The sequence below is a fragment of the Chrysoperla carnea genome, chromosome X, assembly GCF_905475395.1.
Source record: "Chrysoperla carnea chromosome X, inChrCarn1.1, whole genome shotgun sequence".
Classification (NCBI taxonomy): domain Eukaryota; kingdom Metazoa; phylum Arthropoda; class Insecta; order Neuroptera; family Chrysopidae; genus Chrysoperla; species Chrysoperla carnea.
This window is the reverse complement of record NC_058342.1, coordinates 36,277,515-36,290,670: the sequence shown is the minus strand read 5'-3', so window position 1 is coordinate 36,290,670 and position 13,156 is coordinate 36,277,515. Positions and strand designations below refer to the sequence as shown.

The following is a 13,156-nucleotide window of genomic DNA, read 5'->3' as shown; positions in this document are numbered from 1 at the left end:
GCAAACAGTGTGCTGCGTTCGTCAGATTATTGTCAGTTTCAAAAAAATAGATGCTTTGTCTATTATACGTACTATGTAGGATAATTTATGTATTAACTCGAACAAACCTGAAAACATACGATGAACGTTGGCTGATTAGCTTTGTAGTCATTCTGTATCGGTAGGTAACAACTACACTGTCTGTTATGTCCGTCAGGTCATTGTCAGTTTCAAACAATAGATGCTTCGATGCTTTTTTCAGGGGTTTCCATAAAAAATGGGAGACTACTCTGTTCAGGGGCTTTTGGAGTGAAGTAATTAGCACAGAAAAGAAGACGAAACCTGGCGGATCTGAAATTTTGGGAATATATGAAAATAGTCAAATTTGTCTTGGTGAAGGGAGATGAAAGAATCAGGTTATACATAAATATTTGCAAAACTACGATTATTTGGGGAATTTTACATGGAATAATTGGGATAAAATGGGTTTCAATGGCATGAGTAAAAATATTTTACTGAAATCCAGGGAAACTGTCGTGAAGAAAATGTGATTAAACATGTATTTTTCCGATCAATGAAGTGATCGACATTTCGTGATTGTTTTCCATATTTGGGAGATACAATTTTATAGACCATTTACTAAATAAAAAGGCGTAAACTGTTTTTTGCCAATTAATGAGCTCTTAACCTAATTTTTCGAATATTTTTCACAATTTTGTTTTTAATACGTTTTACTCTTAATTCGAGATGAAATTATCAGGAATGTCAAAATTATGTCAAACATAATTTTATTACTATTTAAACAGTGCCTAAAAAAAAGAGAAAAAAAATTCTTTTTGTAAAAAAAAAAATGTTGTTGATCCGTGTTAAAAACAAATTAGAAAAATATTTATTTTTTTTAAAAACCAAAAAACCTAAAAAAAAAAAAACAAAAACAAAAAAAAAAATGCAAAAATTGTAAATAAAAGATAATCTCATGTAGTTTTTTAGACCCTAGAAATTAAGTGCTCTTTCCTTAAAAAAACAAAAAACAAAAACAAAATTAGTTCGAAATAAAGTCAATGTTAAAAATATATTCAATTGTTTTTTTGTAAATTTCATTTTAAATCCTTCTCACATTAAAATAAAGGTCCATTCATAATCGAAAAATCTCATCCTGGTCATTTCGTTCTCGAAAATTCATCCCCTGACCATTTCAATTGAAATACGGGAATTATATATATATTTATGTCCTATGATCCCGAGGGGGGCGTAGGGCCTCAATAAATGCTCGCCAACGAACTCGATTCTGTGCCATGGACTTGACTTGCCTCCCCAGGATTTGCCTTCTTCAGTAATTTCTTGCTCCAGGGTTCTTCGCCAGTTGTGACGAGGTCGTCCCACCCTTCTTTTTCCTTGGGGGTTCCACTCAAGTGCTTCTTTGGCAATGCTGTTGTTTCGACTGTCCAGCAGGTTTTCATTGGAAATCATGTTGGACCAATAAATGTTGAGGATGTGTCTGAGACCTGAGACTCATCTCGAGACACTTCAGAAAAAAGACGTATAGTATGATGTAATGATTTCGAACTTAAAACATTGCAATCATACTCTTGAATTCATTAAACTTTATATGCAAGAGTAACTTTATTCTTGTAATTTCAATTGCATAAGTAGAAGGTGATAACATGACTTAAGTCATTTTATAGTGATTGTATTCAAATAAATAGTAATGAAAGACGGACGGCTACGGAGTATGGCTGTATTATATTTATAGCTTATAGTTATAGCACGTAAAAACGTAAAAATATGCTCGAGAGAAGTAACAGTATTGCAAAATTACCTATCTGGAGTGAGTTCTGTTCAGTGTTCACTGCTGTTGAATGTCAAATGGTAATTAAAACAAGTGAGAACAAATAATTGACTGAGTTAATTGTTGAAATACCATGTATAGACAGTGTTGATTACACTATCACATTACACATACAAATAACTGATATTCTCATATAATACATACTATAAAATTTACGCCTAATTTACGCCCTCACGGCTAAACAATGAAGTTTACGAAAAAGTGTTTCAAATAAAAGTTGTTTATTTTTTACATTTAAACTTTTGTTCTATCTCTAACGGTTTACAAGATGGGTCCTACGGACCCAAGACCCAATTGGCCTATGTTGCTCATTAACGAACTCAACTTCACTTTTTACTTCCTCAGCACGCTATAAAATTTTCAGCTTGATATCTCTTTTTGTTTTTGAGTAATCGTGATGACAGACGGACAGACGACAGACGACAGATGACAGACCGACAGATAATCGGAAATGGACTAATTAGATGATTTTATGAACACCTCCCTGGTGGAAAAAATATTTGAAAAAATAATCTTAATAAGTCTTAGGAAACTCTGAAAAAGTCTTAGAAACTTTAAAAAAGTATTAAGAACTCTGAATAACTCTGAATTAGACTAGCCCGAAAACGTTGAGAAATTCAAAGTTCCTAAGACTTTTCAGAATTTCTTATTCATTCTTCAAATATTTTTTCCACAAGTGCTGTACCAAAATTTTGTTCATAGTATCAATATTTATAAGCTCTAGTTACAAACTTGGGACTAAACTTAATATACCTTGATATATTTCATCATATACATGGTATAAAAATTGTTGTAAGTATTAAATACGATAATCACCGATTCTAAACGAACAATTTCCATTCGTACATAATTATAGACTCACAACATTACAGATGAGAGTCAAAGGCGCACTATAATCTACGTCAGTTGCTACCCAACTTTCCAAGGAGGCTGTACAACAATTTTTTTTTTTAAATTCCGGAAAAAAAAGAAGATTTGTTACATTCAATTTTTTTTTTTTTAAATACCTCACCCCAAAGTGCCAATATAAAATTTCTAAGTGTCTTGAAACGAAACGGGAAAAAAGGTGAAAGTGGTGTTGTGAGTGAAAAGTTTATTGTGAAAATCGCATATAATTTCTTCATCTCGTTGACAATTCGAGTTGTTTGTTGATTTCTTGATTCAGGTGAGAACACCTCTCATATGATGTAAACATACATTTTAGATTCGGGGGGGCTTTAAATAATCAGATGTAAATATTTAGAAAAATCCAATATCTTTTTGGATTCATAAATTTTTTTATTATTTATGTATTTTGAAATATTTTCTTCAAAGATTTTGAAATATTTTATTATAATTATTACCGGGTCTTTCATAAATGAATTCAACCTACTTTCAAAGTTGAATGACTACTTATTAAATTTTTGAAATATTTCTTATTTTTAAAATTATTCATGATCTAAATTTTGTGTTTCGAATTCGAACTTATTTTTTTAGAATGTTTTTTTTTTTTATTCAATGTAAAAATAGGAAATTGCAGAAAAACTTTCACAATAGAAGATTAATGGTTCATTAATTTATTTAAACTCAGGGCCGTCTTCAAGTATTTGTCGCCCCTGGACTAATAAAAATTAATGTGCCCTTACGTTAAATACATGGAATTTATACCAAAAATTGTTCGACCTATAAAAACCAGTCGCTTTAGGGTTATAGTCCAATTAGAATTGTGTAATCAAGTATTTCGATCTACAATGTAGTCTTCATCAGTATGCAGTTAATTTAAAAATTATCCTTTCCGGAAGCTGACTCGATTCATTTGTATGATTTATCTTTTAGAACTTCATGACTTTTGTAACGCACGGTAAAAAAAAAAGGTCTTATTTCGAATTAAAATATTTTTGGTTGAATTTTTTTTTCAAGTACTTTGAGTAGATACATTTGTGTTGTCTGGGGTCGACTGTCAACCGCGTTATCTAAGCGCTGCGTTGCGTTGGCTCACTCGCGCTAGCTGTGTCCTCCTGTTCAGAAAAACACAGTTACATTGACTTAATTTTTATGAATCATTATTTATAAACTGCTCTTAACAAAAATAATATCTTTCATTTGTGTTATGGACGTGAATGCTTCTTCCAATTGAGAAGTTTGAAATCGTATTGAGGTAGGCTTAGGCTTGCTTTCTACACAATATACCTTTCTTTTTCTAAGTCCAGAAAAATATTATATTCTATTTTTGTTTTTAATTGTATGTTTAATTGAGTGTTTAGAAAAAATAGTGCAACTTTAATTATTCAATTTTAGATTTAATAATCAAATCTACAAATTAATAAAAATATCTTCGAATAGGTAGGGAGAACAATAGCTATTATGACTATTTTTCAATTGTTTACATATAAATGATATAGTAAATGTCAAATTAAAACTATTGAAAAATTACGATTAATTAAACTTGTTGCAATTCGAATTTGGGTAAATTAAAGACGAAATTGAATAAATAATATTTTATGTCTTTTATTCAAACCATAGACTTATATTTTTATTAATAAAGTAGTGTATAGTTACCATGGAAACATCTGAAATGAAACTCATCTCAAAGTTGATCGTTTCATGTTGAAATAAAGTAAAAATACTTTCAAACAATTGCCTAACGATTGCAACAAGTACAGCTTAATATTTGTATTTACAATAGAAAAGTATTGAATTTAAAATATGGATTCATTGATACAAAATCACTGAAGTTAAATAAACAAAAGCATTACTTCTATAAAAGAGATTGATTTTAGATTTAAGTCATGCGTGTTATTGATTGAAAATAAAGTTGTACTTAGTTAGGAATATATAATCGTGTAAATAAAGCGAATCGATGAATTAAAAGAAAACTTCTTTGTGTTTGCTTTAAATATAGGATTTGGTTATTATAAACACATACCTACCATGTCTAGTCTATATGTGATTGTGTCAACTACATGAAGATTGTTGTTACTAACTTATAGTGAGTTTGAATTGGGTTGATATTAAGAATTTTTTGTCAGTTTTTATTCAATTGTTTTCGCACAAATCACAAACGCTCATAAATTTGCTTGAGCAACTATCCAAAATTTTTTGCACTATATTTTTTCTAAACATTCTGTACTCTACAATGGAAATCATTCGAGGGGCGCAGGGAGAAAAGAGAGGGTGGTTTGTATATTTTTTTGATATAAAAAAAAAAAGTTTGGTGCGGTGCCTAGGAGGCATTAAACAAATGATACAATCAATTGAGATGTATGATTAACTGTTTATATAAATAGGCGTCAATCAAGGACATATATTGCATTCTAAAAAATTACAATCAGAGGTTTTTTTTTTGTTTGTTTGCTTACATTTTTAAATATCGCTTCCAATTACCTGCGCACACACCGTCACATATACATACATACCATAACATTCTAATTAAGGGTGTTCGGACATTAAGGCAATTTATTTTAACATTGTTGCAAATATTAAACGCATACATTTTATACCTTCAATAGATTTCTAAAACTTCTTAAACTTCCTACTTTTATAAATTAAATCTCATACATTACGTAAAACTAGAAGTGTCGTGGGACACCCGGTTGAGACTATGTTCCTATCGTACCGTCGTATATTATAACTGTAGCGCTTATTTTTTTACTCAAATTTGATTTGATTTTTTTGCTGGTTTGAATGATTGATTATGCACATGTTCAAGTTTGTAAGATCATTTTGTGCGTTTTTCTTCTGTCTATAATTTTAAAGTATTCAGTGTGACTTGTTGTCGATTTAATAAAAAAATAATAATGGGCCTATAACAGAGGCCACCCACATCATTATTTGTTAATTTTTATTTATTTAATTACAAACATATTTACAATTAAATTTTGATGTGGGTGGATTCGGTTACCCTGTTCTTATCCAAGCGACGATAATGTGATATTCTGTTCTCCCATTAATTGTTCACACTGCCGCTGCCTGGATTCGAACCCGCAACCGCAGTCTAAATGGCCAAACGGACAAAGACAAACGCCTTAGACCGCTCAGCCATTTAGGCTTAATTTTATTTGTATATGAATTTTATAAATATCTTAATAAAAATAATAAAAAATTTACGAAAATTTTCATCCGTCAAGACGGAAAGAATCAATGGACGATTATTTATTGTTTTTAGTAATTCAATAATTACATAAATTCGATTACTAGTGATGTTCGATTGAATTCAAATTAAAATAATTCGTCATTATACATGATTTTGACTGTATCATTTGTTTTGCACAAAAAAAAACAAATAAAAAAATTATTTAGTATTTTTATTGTAACTGAGCACTAAATAATTGGATGTTTGTTTTTTGGCGTAGGGAGCATGAATTTTAAACAATATTATATTCACGGCTGAACGCTGATTCAAATGAAATGAGAGATTTAGCCATTCTATTGTATTACAATTTCCGGTCATCCGCTTCCAATCTGTTTGAATAAATCACAATTGTATATATAGGTTTCCCATTTCACTTTCCTAAATCACAACCGAACGAATCAACGTCAACATTTTAAAAACGTCTATACACAAATAAAAATAAATTATTTAAAAAAATCAAAAAACCCGACTTTGTTAAGGATGTATGAGCATGACAACAATGTTTGATTTAAAGGCTCAAAATTTGTTTGTAGGTAGTCTTTTACTCAAAGAATATGTGGTTAAAATTTCAGCTTAGGTATCCGTGCAAATTTTTAAGAAAAAAGTCATTAAAAATCGATATAAAATACATTGGCTCTTATGGAGGAATCTCAAAAAACGACATATTTTGGAAGTTTTTGATAATTTTCATTTGGAATGAATGAAAACAAATTAAAAAACAACTTTTAAATAGAAAGTAAACATATTAGCAATGAATTAGAAAAGAAAAAAACTAAGTGTCACCGTCCATATAAGGGATGTAAGAGCAGGGTAGATTAAGGGTTGAAATTATTTTTATCTTATTTTCAACTTTGATGATGAATTTTGTTATAACTTCATGAATGTAGACGAAAAATAAGAATAAAATTTTTCGATATGTGTCTTGGTTTTCGAAATATCGAAAGCTAAATAATTAAACAAAATTTTCAATTTTCGATATTTTGAAAATTAAGGCAGATATCGAAAAATTTTATTCTTACTTTTCGTCTTATATCGTCAAGTAATAATATAAATTTATCATCAAAATTGAAAATATCTATTTTTAAATTTGTGCCCCCACTACCATGCTCATACATCCTTAAATACTGTATTTTGTGTTCATTAAGAAATTTTGGTTCCTTACCACCGCAAGACTCAAGTAAATAACGATACACACATTAATGGGTTCTTATTAAGGTAGTCGACACAAAAATATTCAGAAAAAAAAAATCCAATGGCCTTGTGGTTTTATATTAAAAAGTTCATGGCCATTAAAAAACACACACACACACACATACACACATAGGGTGCCTTCAGCATTACACACACAAACCCCCACCACCGATTCTAATACAGCAAAAATATTCACGCAAACATGCAAACATCACATTCTTTTGACCATATGAACTAGTGATGGGACGAATCACGAATTTTGTACAGTCCCGAATGCGAATGCGAATGTTAACTTTCAAATGAAGCGCTCACAAATTGTTATATTTGAGTCATTTTTGAGTTCATTACTGAAGAATAGAATTCTACATTATTAGCAAATAACATAGGGTGGATTTTATTTTCAAAAAAATTAGGGTCCTGTACCAAAGATTTAAATCTATTTTTATTGTTATTCACTTAAAATACTTTTTTTAATATTGTTTAAACAATATTAATAACTAGCAATTCATTCACGTTATAGCATTCAATTCCTTTACCTTCATTTAACTTCCCTTTTGTTCACTATCTAATGGACTTTAACTTTTAGTGTGGAACCCTAAAATACAGGCCTTGTTACTTGTTGATAATGTTGCATTTTATAGCTGAAAGAATTTTTTAAATCGGTTAAGTAGTCAACTCAAAAATGATGGTTTGTATATTTTGTAGTACAAACTTTCATCTCCAACTTTACCCTTTTTGGGGGATGAATTTCAAAAAATCACTTCTTAAAATATTCTCTCGAAATTTCAATTTATCATCAGCCATTTAGGCTGGACGTTATGTATCAGTCGACACACTGCCTTTTCACTGCGACTAGAAAGCCAAATTTCAGTTTTTTTTTTATTTGAGGTTAGTTTGCTATAATTACATTTGTCCAACAGTGAATTTAAAAGTGAAATAAAAATATGAGTAAAGTACATTAATAGTTAAGTTTGAGGTTATTTCGCAATTTATAAATTTTGATGATTTTTTGTCAAAAACATGCGCATTGTTTTTTGAGAATGCAAATGTTAAAAACTACGCGAATGTTCGTCCCATAACTAATATGAACATATATCATTTACAAATACCAAATACCATGTCGATGGGTTAAGTCAAATTCCACAACTTCCAACGGATTCAACACTGTTACTGTGAGTTGTCACTTGTAGATCACATCAGCGGATCAGGCGAATCAGTGATCAGTGACCAACCTCTTACCTTATTACACCAATATATCTAGGCTTATATCACGTACCCTAACATATTTAAGGAAGTACGAGTGTCAGACCAATTTTGGATTAAAGTCTTGACCTTTTTATACCATACATATATGTAATATGCAAGGTATACTAAGTTTAGTCCCAAGTTTGTAACGCTTAAAAATATTGATGATACAAATAAGGTTTGGTATAGGTGTTCATAAAATCACCTAATTAGTCCATTTCCGGTTGTCCGTCCCGTACTTGACAATACAAGACGAAAAGTAAGAATAAAATTTTTCTAGAGCAATTTTCAAAATATCGAAAATTGAAAATTTTGTTTCCATATTTACCTTTCGATATTTCGAAAACCAAATCAGATATTGAAAAATTTTATACTTATTTATCGTCTACATTCTAATCTCTTCTCTAATCTCAAGTCTAAACTTGCTTTGACGCTCAAACTACCTTAAACTAGATAGATAGTGAGTGAACTAGAGTGAAGTGAGTTTATAATCACTCAATATATTCTTTTGGTATGCATTCTTATTATGTGCAAACGTCAGATTTGTGACCTAAGAACGATGCGGGCCGACCGTGCGCCTTGCTTTATATTATTATTACTGGTTGGTGCGGTGCGGTGCGGTGCTCTTGTGTGTTTGTTGCATTATTATCTTTGGCCTGAGCTGTGCTAGTGCCTATGAGTATTCACAGTATTCAGTATTCAAGTATTCAAGTATTCAGTATCAGTATGTGAATGTAAATGTGTTATGTACGTATATACCTACATGTGGAATGGATTCTGATTCTGATTCTGATGCAGCCTCTAGCATTTAGCGGACCATCATATGAGTATATCTCACCATTTGAGACAATCATTTATTCATCTATTCTTAGGTCAACTTTATTATTGCATACTAACACTAACTTTCATATACTTACATAAACATATGTGAGGTTTTTTGATCTTTAATAACAACCTCCTGATATCAAGTTTTTATTGTCATCTTGAAAATAAAAAAGTGAAAACAAACAATTGACTGAGTTAATTGTTGAAATACCATGTATAGACAGTACTGGTTACTCTATCACATTACACAAACATACATGTCACACACATAACTGAAATTCCCTTATAATACATACTGTTCAATTTGAGACTAATTTGCGCTCTCACGGGTAAATAGTGATGTTTATGAAAAATGTTTCAAACAAAAGTTGTTTATTTTTTTATAAGGAACATTTTTTACATTTAAACTTTTGTTCTATCGCTAACGGTTTACAAGATAGGCCCTACGGACACAAGACCCAATTGTCTGAACACGCTATAAAAATTTCAACTTGTTTTTTTTCGTTGCTGGGTTATCGTGTACACAAACGTACAGACAGACAACCGGAAATGGACTAATTAGGTGATTTTATGAACACCTTTACCAAAATTTTGTTTGTATTATCAATATTTTTAAGCGTAACAAACTTGGGACTTAATATAATATGTGTATACGTATGACATAAAAAAGCATCTATTATTCAAAACTGACAATAACCTGACGTACACAGTGTAGTTGTCACCTATCGATTCAGAATGACTAAATAGCTACTCAGCCAACGTACATCGGATTATCATATATAATTTATACTACATAGCACATATAACAGATAAAGCATCTATTGTTTGAAACTGACTATAATCTGACGAACACAGCAAACTATACAACACTTAAGGAGTAAACTCCTATAGTTGACACACAAAATAATATATAATAACGATACTTGGAAAATTTAATCGCGATATTGACTCAATTATATTGATGATGTGATGTTTCAATATCAATATACTGTTTAATATTAATAATCATGACCGTGTGAGGCTAGCTTTAGATCTTTGTAAAGAACGTATTCTTCAAAATTAAAGTATACATATGCAAGTTTCATGAACTTGAAAGGACGTATCGATAAAAGATGATCGTAGTTGTACACCTTCTCTGATGAAGCATCTCTGTTTGTTTAGCAGAAGGGCGCGTGGCCGTGGCCTGCAACAATCCACATATGAAGGCTCCAGGATTAAAAACATGCTAAGTCAAACATACATTCAACTGAGATGTTTGAAATTAAGGTAGTTTAGACTTGTGCATGAAATTATTGGTACCTTAATTCCAACTTTGATCATAACTTCATGAATGTACACACAAAAAATAACACAATTTATCGATATCTGCCTTAATTTGTTAAATATCGATTTTAAATTTGCGTCCCCACTAACTTTTTAGAGTTAGAGGTACTCGTGTATTATAACTGAACGCGCTATACTATGATCTGTGACTGTGGGCCAGTGAAGCTGTTACTTGTATTCTGACTCTTGAGTCTGTAGTGTGTTACCGCACTCAGCACTGCTACTGCATCGCACTGTAACGTGTAAGAAGAGGTGGTCTCGGAACGTTGAACTCTCTTTCATATCTCTGTTTATGTTATTCTAATAAAATGTTAGAGGAGCGTATACGGGCGCATCCGACGGGAAAAAATATCAGATTCGATTTCATTGCATATTCTTTTACGAGAAACGTTCTAAGAGCTTGTCAGGCAAACGTTAATTTTCTTTTAAGAAGATATGCAAGGATTGGATAATACCAGGGATTTCAATAAAACTTTATAAATACATTTTTTGATTAACAAAGTTTTCAAAAATCACAAAAAATTCCTAAGTCATCGGGCTTTTTATTAATTTTTTTATCGTTTAAAGTTGGCTGAAAAAATGATGATTCATAGAGGTTATCCTTTTCAATTGGATATTTCTATATCAAAAAATCTAGAGAGTGTGATAAAAAACTATCTAAAATATTTAGACAATCTTGTAGTTTATAAAAATTACCATCAAAATATAAGGTTGTCGATGATATCAAAAATAAATTTTAATTTAATTATGAGTTCATCGAAGATCCAATTTTTTTATGAACAAAGACGACTATAATTAAGAGTATTGATGATTGAAGAGAGATATCTATATTATCAAATTTATAAGCAACACTTACACACAATATATTATATATTTTTGTAGTTGCGTGGTATTGTAAAGCTAAAAATAACTCCTTACTTCGATGGATGTACCGTGTTGGACCAGATTTTTACCTTGAAAAATCTTGAACCTTATTACGGGATGTATTTCGAACGGAAATATGCAAACAATTTCGAATCCGAAATTGTTGATGAACGGATGCGCTGATATATGGTCTTCTATTAATACAAAATAATGTTCTGTGTAGTGAGTATTGAGTTTAGACAACTCAGTACTCAGTACTCAGTACTCAATACTCGTTGTGTGTTAAGTAGCCGCTGTTAGCCTGCCATAGCGCGGCTCGGCGCCATGTCCTTTGGCAATTTCATTTTTATCAGGATTGACAACAATTTTGCTGTTGTTTTTTTTTTGGCATACCAACTTAACCATTTTTTTAAGAAAAATATGTTATTTTTCAATTTCTGAAGGAATTCGGTTAGCTATCGCAGCTCCTGCGCTACGAATTTTTTCTTCTTCCAATTTTTAAAGTCTTTCTTCTTATGTAGGTTGAGTTAGTATCCCGACAATTGTGGATGATGTTAACATCGAAGCCCTTTGTTCCTGTTTTATGAAATTTCCAATTTTGTACTTGTTTTAAGGTTATAACCTCATCATCTGCCTCTCCAGATTAATTAAGCAGGTTGAAAATTAATTTGCGAAAATACCTTTTGCCAATATTAACTTTGCAACCCCTGTTCCAGCATTTTTTGAAAATATTTCATGTTTGCAAAAAACCTGGAAAAATCTCATTTCAATAAACAATGAAGGAAAAATATGTCCTTAGTGATGTTTTCCAAAGAAAATTAATTTTACTTAATGTAATAATTTTATCAATTCCCAAGTGATTGAAAATCTTTAAAAGAAAATTACTGCGGTGTTATTTAAATGAATTTGTCGCCTGGTTGTATTGGATCAATATTAAGTATTGATCTAAATAGAATTAGGCCAAGCTAACGACAGTCGACAAGACGTGTGGCGTGGCTTGTAAATTGGACAAGGAAATGAATATTAGTTTCTCCAACTGCAACAACGTTCAACGCGTTCAACGTTGAACGGACAATGAATTGAAATGTTTGATTATGTTTGAACCAGAAGTCAATGATATATTTATTAATTGTATATGACTCAGATTGGTGACATTTTTGACAACGTGCCCAAAAATGTTTTATATGAGAAAGTGATTCATACTTTGAATAAACACGATCAGAAAATAAAATCACAGCCATGACCTAGGATATTACAATTATAACACTACAATCAAATTCACTATATTTGGTCAATTGGATCCCAGAAACCGGGACACGGGACATGGAACACTCTTTTTATGTACATGTCTTAGAATATAATTGTAAGCCCTGCTGTGATGTCATAGCGGTATGAATCATAGACCATAAGTTAGTTCAGTGTAGAAAAATGGATATAATATATACATAGATAATAAGTATTTATATTTATTATAATCAGATGTCTATGAATATATCTGTCAAACTTATTTGTGTTATTTTGTATAGTGATACAAATATTACATCATCAAATTGGATGCCCACGTTTTTGACAGTTTAAAAAAGGTTTAAAATTTAAGTTTTTGGCAAGAAAGCGTGTGTATTTTTCCGAAATTTTTTGTAATTTGTTAAAAAATGATTAAAACTTTAACTACTCCTCAAAAAATGGGGGTTAGGTACGTTTCTGAGAAGTGGACTTCTTTTAACAAAGTTTTTACAAACTAATAAACAACTAATAAATAAAATTTCAAA

General features: G+C 30.8%; 1 protein-coding gene across 1 annotated transcript in view; it reads left to right on the top strand.

Annotated features, from left to right (window-relative positions):
• The first annotated feature begins 2,808 nt into the window (after positions 1-2,808).
• The window catches only part of LOC123302595 (uncharacterized protein CG43427), a 46,053-nt gene continuing 35,705 nt past the window's right edge, over positions 2,809-13,156 (top strand). The window contains exon 1 of the mRNA XM_044885603.1: positions 2,809-2,993. The gene's annotated coding sequence lies outside the window, so the exon portion shown is untranslated. The remainder of the gene's footprint in view (positions 2,994-13,156) is intronic.